We start from the raw sequence: 9753 nt of genomic DNA, 5'->3' as shown, positions 1-9753 counted from the left end.
CCACCCACAATCACATCCGGGACACCTGCGCGCGACGGCGCTCGAGCCGCCGCATCCGGTTACCGAGAAGGACCTTGTCACCATCATTCTCATCATTATCATCATCATTAGCATCATCATCATCACGACCATTTCTATTCTGAAAAAAAAACTCCAGGGCTGGTTGGAAGAGGTCGGTAGCTTTAGCATTAAGAGTGTGATTCTTAAAACACAAAACATACCTGCGTGTATAAAAAAAGTTAGGTATAGTCATGTAGAACTACACTTTTTTTTCTACACACAATGAAACTGAAACACCTGATTGTAGACCACAATAATTTATTAGTATGGTATAGGACCTCCTTTTGTGGCCAATGCAGTATCAGTTCGTCTTGACAGATAGTGCACAGTGGCTGGAGGGATTTTGAGGCATATTTCTTGCAGTGTAGTGGAAAATGTTTCCTGAATATTTCCTGCACAGTGGCTAGAGGGATTTTGAGCCACATTTCTTGCAGTGCAGTGGAAAACGTTTCCTGAATATTTCCTGCAAAACACCCCAAAGTGGCTCAGTAATATTCAGATCTAGTGGCTTTCATGTTCATCAAACCACATTGTCTCCAGTCTTGCTGTGTGTGTTGGTGCATTATCACCCTGATACACAGCCCCACCTTCAGGGTACAATGCTTGAACCTTTGTGTGAACATGATCCTCCAGAATAGATTGGTGGTCCTTGGCAGTGACACGCCCTTCTAGAACAAGTAGTGGGCCTAGGAGATGCCATAATATTGCAGCCTAAACCATCACTGATCCACCCCCATGCTGCACTCTGGGTACACAACAGTCTGGGTGGTAAGTCTCTTTGGGGTTTCTCCACACTGTAACTCTCCCAGATGTGGAAAAGACAACGAAGGTGGACTCAGCAGAGAACAGTACATGCTCCACATGCCCCACAGCCCAAGATTTGCTCTGTTGGCACCATTGAAACTGATGTTTAGCGTTAGCATGAGTAACCAAAGGTTTGGCTGTAGTAGCCTGACCATGAACATTAACCCTGTGGAGCACCCAATGTTTTGGTGGAAATAGAAACAGAAATGTCAAGGTGTGCATTTAATTCTGTGACTTGGGTGGCTGTTTTTATGTTTTTTGGATATAATCCAGGTTAGTACCTGGATGTTCCTTTCAGACAGCTTCCTCTTGCATTCAGTTACTCCTGTTGGATGTGCTCCATCCTTTGTGGTGCCATGCCAACATTACCCTGAGTACTGTGGGACGTGATGCACCACAAAGACTTGCTGTCCTGGTCACAGATGCGCCAGTGAGGTGTACAAATTTAGCCTCTTTTAAACTTTGACATGTCTCCCATTACATTGTGTGGATTGCAATACTTTAAGTACAGCTGTGCTATTTCTCTGTTAATTCAACCTTCACACTCTGCCCTGACTGACGAAAGGTGCAATTAGTGAAGACTGGCCACCAGGCCACACATATATAGGTGTGAAACCTCAAACACTATATTGGCCAGTGTATCAGTTTCATTGTCCAACTCCTGTATATATAATATGTATGTATGTATGTATGTATGTATGTATTTATGTATGTATGTATGTATGTATGTATGTGTTATTAATGTGTTATATACATTACATGTAAATGCCAATTCACACTTCAATTTATTCAGATACTATTCACTCATTCACACTTTTGCCATTATTATGTTTATTTTGCTATTGAAACTGTATTTACAGTTAGCTCCTTTCACAGTCTAACTGGCTATACACAAAGTACTCATTTATTATTTAGTAAACACCACGCAGGGAGAACCATCAATTATAAGAACAGTCTCGAGTTATTTTCATGGGGTGTTTCTGCCAATATTTAAAATGTGCTTTGAATCATTTTTAAGGAATGATTTCTTTTGTTACTGTGATACGTACACCGTAGGAACATGGTGTGCATTTCTTTGCTAAAGTAACCGTAGTAAACTATTACGCCATCTTGTGGACATTCGGAATCATTTCAATTTTTCGTGCAACTAGTGAAATGTGAGACGACACCAAGTAAGTCCTGAGCCTTTTGAAGTGTTTAAAATAATGGCGTAAGTGAGATGCATCCCCTTTTAATTATTTATAGTGGATAATATTTCGCTTCCAGACTTAAGCATAATTTCTATTCATGCTTTCAGATGTCTGTCATATCTCTGTGTGTTTTATTTTATTGTCTGCCGTATTTGCTTGTCCCTTAGCTAACGCCGCAGTGAAAGCCGCTTTACATAGGGACGTTGCTTCGCTGGTGGACCTCGTTCCGAATGCTGAGTAGTTAATGACTTTGTCGAAAGTATCTCTGTACTGTGATGCTCCAACTAAATATCATTCCATAGCGACATGTGAAAAAAACACAAGACATTATACCACATGCAATTGCATAGCACTCCTCTGCAAATTAATCACGTAAATTGACATTTTAAACTCAAGAGCAAGTGCATGATGTAGCTGAAGACTCATTGCATTGCATGATGTACCTGTTTATGTTCAAAAGGAGACTGAAAGCTCCGAAACTTTTTATCACCTTTGACGTCAAATGTAAATGTAGTCAAATCGCATTAAGTGTAATGAGCTTCTGAGTTGAAGAAATGGATGAGCAGAAACGCTGACGCAATACGCGACTTTATATTTTTGGCGCCAGGGGGCGTTGTATTATCGTGTTGTCGATGTCTTCATGAAAAATCATTTTACATTTTGTTTAAATAACCAGACCAAAGAAATGTTATTTAGAACAATGTTATTAGTTATGTGCAAGCCCCTTCAAATTATAAATATTTTACGCAAAATATACACACAGATTCTGGTAACTATATGTCTGCTGAAGTAATAAAAAATGTATTTTCAATAACTGGAAATAATTCTTAAATGCTAATGTTCAGTAAACACTTGAATAGAAACTAGAAAATGTTTATTTCAGTGCAAAGATACATGGTTTGGCAAATTGTTGCCTCCAAATTGCGTATAGTTTGCAGTTATGTGTATGTTTGTTTGTGTGTGTGTCCTATGATGGACAAGCATCCCATCCCATTGAATTATCATCTGCCTTGTGCCCTATGCTGCCTGACATAGGTTGTAGGGCTCCCAGTCACAGGCCTGCATCAGTGATTATACAGTGATGACTATAGTGATAATTTGTTCACATAATTTTAAATATAAAAACATACCTTTCTTATTACGAGGTGATGAGAGTTCATGTAACATTGTGCAGGCACGATGAATTTCAACAAAACTGATAAATTTTGTCATTTAGACAAACATAATTTTGTGTTTATTTTACCTTAAATAAAAACTATACCTTCTCTAAATTGTCTGTGGCTGGATGATTATAGGCAAAGTACTATGCAAATTCAGTGTGGTTTGAGGTTTGATTGTAACTATTTACAATGAAGGATATTGCAAAAAGAATAAAATTAAATAAAGTATGTTATATCTTGTATCATGGGCTTTAAACGTATTGTTAAGTAAGTTAATGCTGACTTGACATTACTGAGTTACCGAGGTACTGGAAGATCGCTGCCAAACCTAGAACGCCGCTGCATGACCTGAATTGGAATATACACCGCCCTATCGTTTAGTATGAACCAATCAGACGCGGGCTTTTATTTCTTACTTCCGGTAGGCTAATCCGTTGAATGAGTGCCTCGCGCTCCGGAGCGTCCCCTTTTTGAAAGGATATCGTTGGGAAAACAAGGATGCGCTTGGGCGGCCAGCGTGGATTCACAAAGCGGAACATCTCAATTCACTCGCCTGGGAAATAGGCTAGTTTATGAGTAGACTGTGGTAGCCTTGTATTCGAAAAAGTAAACTTTCCAGGGGAAAAGTACAAAGGGAAGTGATTAGTGAACTACAGAGCTGACTATCTGCAGCCTCATAGAGTAAGTACTGCCGTAACCGTCATAGTAACACTAACTAGTCATCTTGGTGTCTTACTACGCACGCACTTGAGTCAAGCACCAGTTAACTTTCTTTTTCTTCGCTCTTAGTTTATTTCCTGTAATAGTTTAAACTCGGTTTCTCGGAGTTATGCGCTAACGTGTAGATGTTGCCATGAGTATGTTCTACCTTTTCAATAGGCGTGGGTCTTTTGGGACAGCAGGAGCAGCTGTCTCCGTGTATGCTTGCGCAGGGAATCGGGCTGACATGGAGCCTGACACTGACAGCGCCGCTTTTAAAAAAACAGATAAAGTAGTTTGGGTTTGTGATTTATACTACTTGATCCCACGGCACGGCACACATCTGAGTTGTATACATCGGATGGCAAGATCCCTCCGTTTCTCTATAACGAATTTTGAGCAGCTAACGCAGATCATTAATTGTTTTCAGTTACTAAATTGCAGTAGTTCTCTTGTCAACGTGAAATCACATACCGTGAAGTAAGCTTGATGTCAGTTTTGGTTACTTGTGATCTACTGCCTTTGAGGCGGTATTAGGAGCAGGATCTCGTCATCTTTCCAAAGCAGCCTACGCTGCCTTTGTGGTTTTAACTGAAGGAGGTTGTCAGGTGTTGCTGGTCTTAACTGCCGATTTCACCTGCTTTCTACACCTCTGCTATGCAAGTACCAACGGGAGTCTAAATATAGTTAAAGGCGAAATGTTTAAAAGCTGCTAATGCTCGATATATAAACTTAATTGCACTCTTTTGATTAATAAGCAGTTAATTTACCTTCGATTGTTTTCTGGTATAGCGCTAGTAACATTATTAACACCGTAAACACTTCCGCGACACGCATGTGGTTTGACGAGTTTAACAACTTTTGTAAGTAGATTTTTCAAGGAGGCGAAAACTGAAAAATCCTTTCTTCCCTCCCCCTCTTTCTGCTACGCGGAGGACTTGGACTGGATACGAACAATTAGGACCAGCTCTTGGCCATAAGGTTGATGCTTTGCCTTTATAACCGACCAAAAAAGGAACACTTTGATTGGGGTATACACAATAACGACGGTAATGCATCGTCAAACCAACCATCCTGTTGATTAAAATAGCAGTCTCTGAGTTGTTGATGGATAAATCCCCAGCGTTCTCCCACCGGGCAGTGAATCTGTAACAGCCCTGGTCGCGTTTGGTGCAGGGGTCTTGCTTTAAAGAAGGACTTGACTTTCCCGAGTCGTCATCGGTGTCACCACCTTTGGAGAAGAGATGTAGTGACCCCTTGATGGAGTTGGTGACACTAACCAGAGATCCCATTATGTAAAAGGGCTGCATTGGGGGTTAAGTCTATGCCCGTCCCAATCTCACCCTCGCCCTGCCCTTATTTCCATCTCTGCGGAAAGCAGGAGACCTGTTCTGACGCCTGATCTTTCCACTACATCAGACCTCAGGACTGCTTGGCTTGTGATCACTCAGCAGTCTCGTGTTGTTTCAGGGACGCTGGCCTAAATGGCAGACTTTTCCAGAGCAAAGCCGGTAAGCCTTTTTGCGGGCTCAGCCTTCAGCTATTTAACATCTTGAGTGTGGCGCAACGAAAAAGACGAGCGAAAAAGACGAGGATCACTTGACCTTTTAAGATGATCGGGTTTGGTTTTGCAACCCGGATAGGAGATCAAAGTGCCCCCTCCTCCCCAGGTGTCTCACCCGGGTCCAGTGTGATAAATGTACACATCACTGTGATCGGAGCTTGTAATATTCAGTATTCCTGGTGCACAAATGGCGAGAACGTAAGACGATTAATCGAAAGAAACTGTAATTAAGATCTTTTACGACATCCTATGCAATGTTACTACCGTTTCCGGCCGCATTTAAAGCGCTTTTTCTGATTGCTAAAGACCGGCTGCCATGCCAGGGGTTTCTCTGCTGGCCGCTGTTTTCGTGCAACTTTACTGCTTTTTCAAACTGTGTAGCCAAAGGCGTATTTTGGCTGCTTATCTTTTTTTTTTTTTTTTTTTTTTTTTGGGGGGGGGGGGGGGGGGAATATGAGAAATAGGGTTTGGGGCATCCTCCTCCTCTGTAGGGTTACAGTCATCGTTGAGCCAGTGTATAATCGGCCTCCGTTCTGCCACCAGAGTGTCATCATATAAATTTGACTTGTTTGTAAGCGGACTCCATCCTCTGTACTTGTCTTTCTGTACCTTTCACACCAGAACTGTTTTAAATTAGTTTTTCCCCTCCCTATTCCAGTCACCCTTTTGAAAAGGGAATCCCCAGTTAACAAGATGATGTGTCCGAAACCCCCCATGTCACATGGGGTACTAGATTAGACCTTATTAGAGCGTGAGGATCTTGTGTTCATGACTCAGCTAACCTTGGTCAGATGGAGATAACAGCGGACAACTCAGATTGCAGAATTTAGCATTAACGGGTTGAAACTAATTTGAAACAAATTTTTCCCCTGGATTTTTTCTGAGATTGAATATGTCCGGGGGGGGCAAGGGAGGTGGTGGTGGCAGTGGGGCAAAGGGACACCCGGTTTCTTGGATGCTGCTGGGGGACTGACTGATGTGTGACTGGCCCTCACTGTAAACTCGCACCGCTCATATCAAAGCTGACAAGCTAACTGAGGAGTGTCTCGTCTTTCTTGAGGTCAGCTTTGAATGATGCGCTTTCCTCGTCAGCATTGGGTTACTGGGTGGTGGGGTGCTGGAATGAGTCCACACAGCATATGCGCGTTATTGGACACCGTCCGGCAGCAACTGATCCCCGGCCTTAAAGATCCCCCTCAGTCCTGTCATACGGGCAGCAGAAAATGCGCGTGCAAAGGACATGGGGCTGGAAAAACATCTTTATGTAGTGCCTGGCCAAGCCCATGCAGTTGAGGTAGTAATGTGGAGAGACGCTCGGAAGTGCCGTCTGCTCCGCGTTTAAGCGCAAGAATGAGCATCCTTGTGAAGGTGGATGCTCCGTGCATATGTGGGATGTCTGTGTGTATTGTATTAGTGTGCAACGTGGCAGAAACTAGTCAATTTTACCTTTAGTGGGTGACCGAAAACCCAAAAAAAACACTTTTCCCAAATCATCTTGACTCTAAGCATGGGTGGCAGTTAATGAATGCTATGTAAGAAATACACAGACATCAGAGCAAGGTCTGTTTGTCTGCTGCTGAACAATAGACTTAAGTTGCATGTGTACCCTTTGATTAAATATTTACGGGAGTTTTCCACGGAAGGCCTCGAATTGTAATGACAATTCTACCCATGAGTTTATTCATCAATTATTCACCAGTTTTCGTTTGAGGCAAAAATAACCAAACATGTTTCAGCATCTGTCAGCCAGCTGTAAACCAGAAGATACAACCTATATTGGTTTATTGGTGGTTAATTTTGTGAGTCTGTTTTGTAGTTTGTTTTATCAATGGGATGTGAAAAATGCAATTAACATTGCTTTTAACTTATCTATTTTGCATCTTTTATAGGAATTTGAAAACCATTTGTTGTGCATTAACTTAATCCCGAATTGTAATATCACTGTGAATATGGAAAACTACCATTAAATACCATCCTGTACGTCCAGGATATGGAGCTGAGTGCCTGGAATGGAGGGAACAAGATGTCAGCAGTGTGAAATGTGGCATATGATATTAACTATAGAAATATAACTGCTAAATAAAACTAAATCGCTGTAATATGGAAACGGCACTTAATGATCCCAGTTACAGCCATTATTTTAGAACCTATATTTTGGTTTCCTTAACAGTGATTCAGCCACAATTTTTTTTTTTATGGACGTTTTGCCGAATGTGTCACAAGGGATGCTAACAGGAACGTAATTTGTTCTACACAGTGGAACTTCTGTGCCTATGTTGAACACCCCAACCCCATCCACTCAAGCGAACCTCCACCTTCGGGGTGGTGCTTATGGGCGGAGGTGACTCTGTGGGTTCCTTCAAGGCATGCGGTTTCTGCGTCCCTGTGTGGTCCGTTCAGGGTTCTGCTCTCCACCAGGGCTCACCACAGGGCCCCCTTTAGTAGCTGGCCTTCTTCCTTGTGGTGTGTACACCCTCTCATTCCCCTCTTGGTGAGCACCATCCATCTTGGCTATTACAGTGTTTGTGTGTGTATGTGGGGTGGGTGGGGGCGGCAGTGATTACTTGTTTATGCCAGCTGATATTTTTACCTCCCTTTTGTTTTTCTGTTTTTTCCCCCCCCTTGTTGTATGACTCGGTATCGAGCTGGCTCCTTCTGTGTGGCTCTCGCCGTAAGCTGGCCTGTGCTGGACATATTTTTTTGCCATTTGCTATGGGACATGGGGAATGGGGAATTCCCATGTCTGTCACAATGAGTATGGCTGTTGGCCAGGGATTGGCCGCTTCAGTCTTCCCAGTTCTTGTTATTCCAGGATTCTCTCTGATTTATCCAGGGGGAGCGTGGTGTCCTGCGCTGATAACTTGGAATGCATGAATTTCTCTTACTGTCAGATTCTTGTCTTTACTTTAATCACATATATAAAGACTGATGCACAACCAATGATCTTCAGCAGTCACCCTGATTTGTTGCAACCAGGTGAGCATGTTGATCTTGAGTTTGCCTTTGGTCAGAAATGAAGAAATTCTATTTATGGGCAGCTGTTTAGCTGTTGCTTCTATTGACAGCTGGTCATGATTTCTGTTTGCTGTAGTATAGCAGTTTACTGGGGTGATTCTGTATACTGGTGAACCATCTTGGAAAATGAATGGGGAAACTTAAGGTGCCCGATCTGTCCTGCATCACTCTGTCATTCTAAAATAATTTGAGATCTTCACATACTGGTAAGTGTTTTTTGTGATGTATTTTACCTGAATACAAAATTTGCATATGCATGACCTAAGTTTCAGTTGTCGAACGGCAATGATTGTCGCATGATGTTATAGGAATCATGCAAAACTTCTGTTCCTTTTTGTTTGCCTTGACTTGTGGCTACATTATTCCAGCAGAAAACTTCTCGTTGGCCTGTCAACCATAAGTATTTGTGGAAAGGCGTGTCACTGTCAAATTAGTATTTTGTGAAAATGTATGCCTGTTTTAAAACACGGGTGGTGGAATGGTGTTCTTGCGCTGTGGCACCGCAGTTTAATTTAAATGGGAGCCTCTCACTGTAATTTATGGCACATGTGTTTGGGCGGGAAAACGTCTTTCATTTGAACACTGTCCAATCCATAGGCTCCTGTGCCCCGCCTTATGCGGCCTACACTTAATTGTTAAACACCATTTCTCAGGCTGACACGTGGGGTTTTGATGGGTAAATATAGCAGCTGGAGTGGTTTCAGGAGCTGGGGTCCGTCCCGCAGAGGAGACCCCACGGGCAGTACTGCTCGAAACCCATGTGGCACCCTGGGCCAGCTTCACCATCATTGCCCCCCAGTCTAGCAGTGGTGTGTGTGTGTGTGTGTGTGTGTGTGTGTGTGTGTAATACATAATATTTAAATGCATGTGTATGTATATATAATATATGGATCCTATAATATTCCTTAAAATTCCCCCACGTTTCGTTGAAATGGTCCCAATTTGCCAAAGGGTCATGCCCATAAAATATGGAATCCAAGTTCAAGGATACCTCCTTTTCCCCCTCCCCCGTCCCCAGTTTACCTGCCTGTCTCTGATCTCCAGTCCTCCTCCGCTCTGCAGTTGGAGTGGATTTGAATATCTTTTTACATGCAGGCAAACTGAGGTCATCCCCTCTCCAGAGACAGGCTGGTCGATCATCTGCTGGCCCCCACACTTCAGGGCTGCTTTCCATTAAGATTGTGCTAAACGAGGTTGACATGCACAAGGTTTCTTTAGCAGTGTAAGAACTTAGTGATGATTAGTTTATGCGAGTAAGTAT

At 42.6% G+C, this 9753-nt stretch overlaps 1 protein-coding gene across 2 annotated transcripts in view; it reads left to right on the top strand.

Moving 5' to 3' along the window:
- The first annotated feature begins 3640 nt into the window (after positions 1 to 3640).
- Positions 3641 to 9753, top strand: part of mpp7a (MAGUK p55 scaffold protein 7a) — an 87523-nt gene continuing 81410 nt past the window's right edge. Inside the window, exon 1 of one of the 2 annotated variants that reach the window (XM_049006123.1) lies at positions 3641 to 3895. The gene's annotated coding sequence lies outside the window, so the exon portion shown is untranslated. The remainder of the gene's footprint in view (positions 3896 to 9753) is intronic. The other variant, XM_049006125.1, reaches the window with a different exon arrangement.

This window comes from Brienomyrus brachyistius, chromosome 1 (assembly GCF_023856365.1).
Source record: "Brienomyrus brachyistius isolate T26 chromosome 1, BBRACH_0.4, whole genome shotgun sequence".
NCBI lineage: Eukaryota > Metazoa > Chordata > Actinopteri > Osteoglossiformes > Mormyridae > Brienomyrus > Brienomyrus brachyistius.
This window is presented reverse-complemented; position numbering and strand designations above follow the sequence as displayed.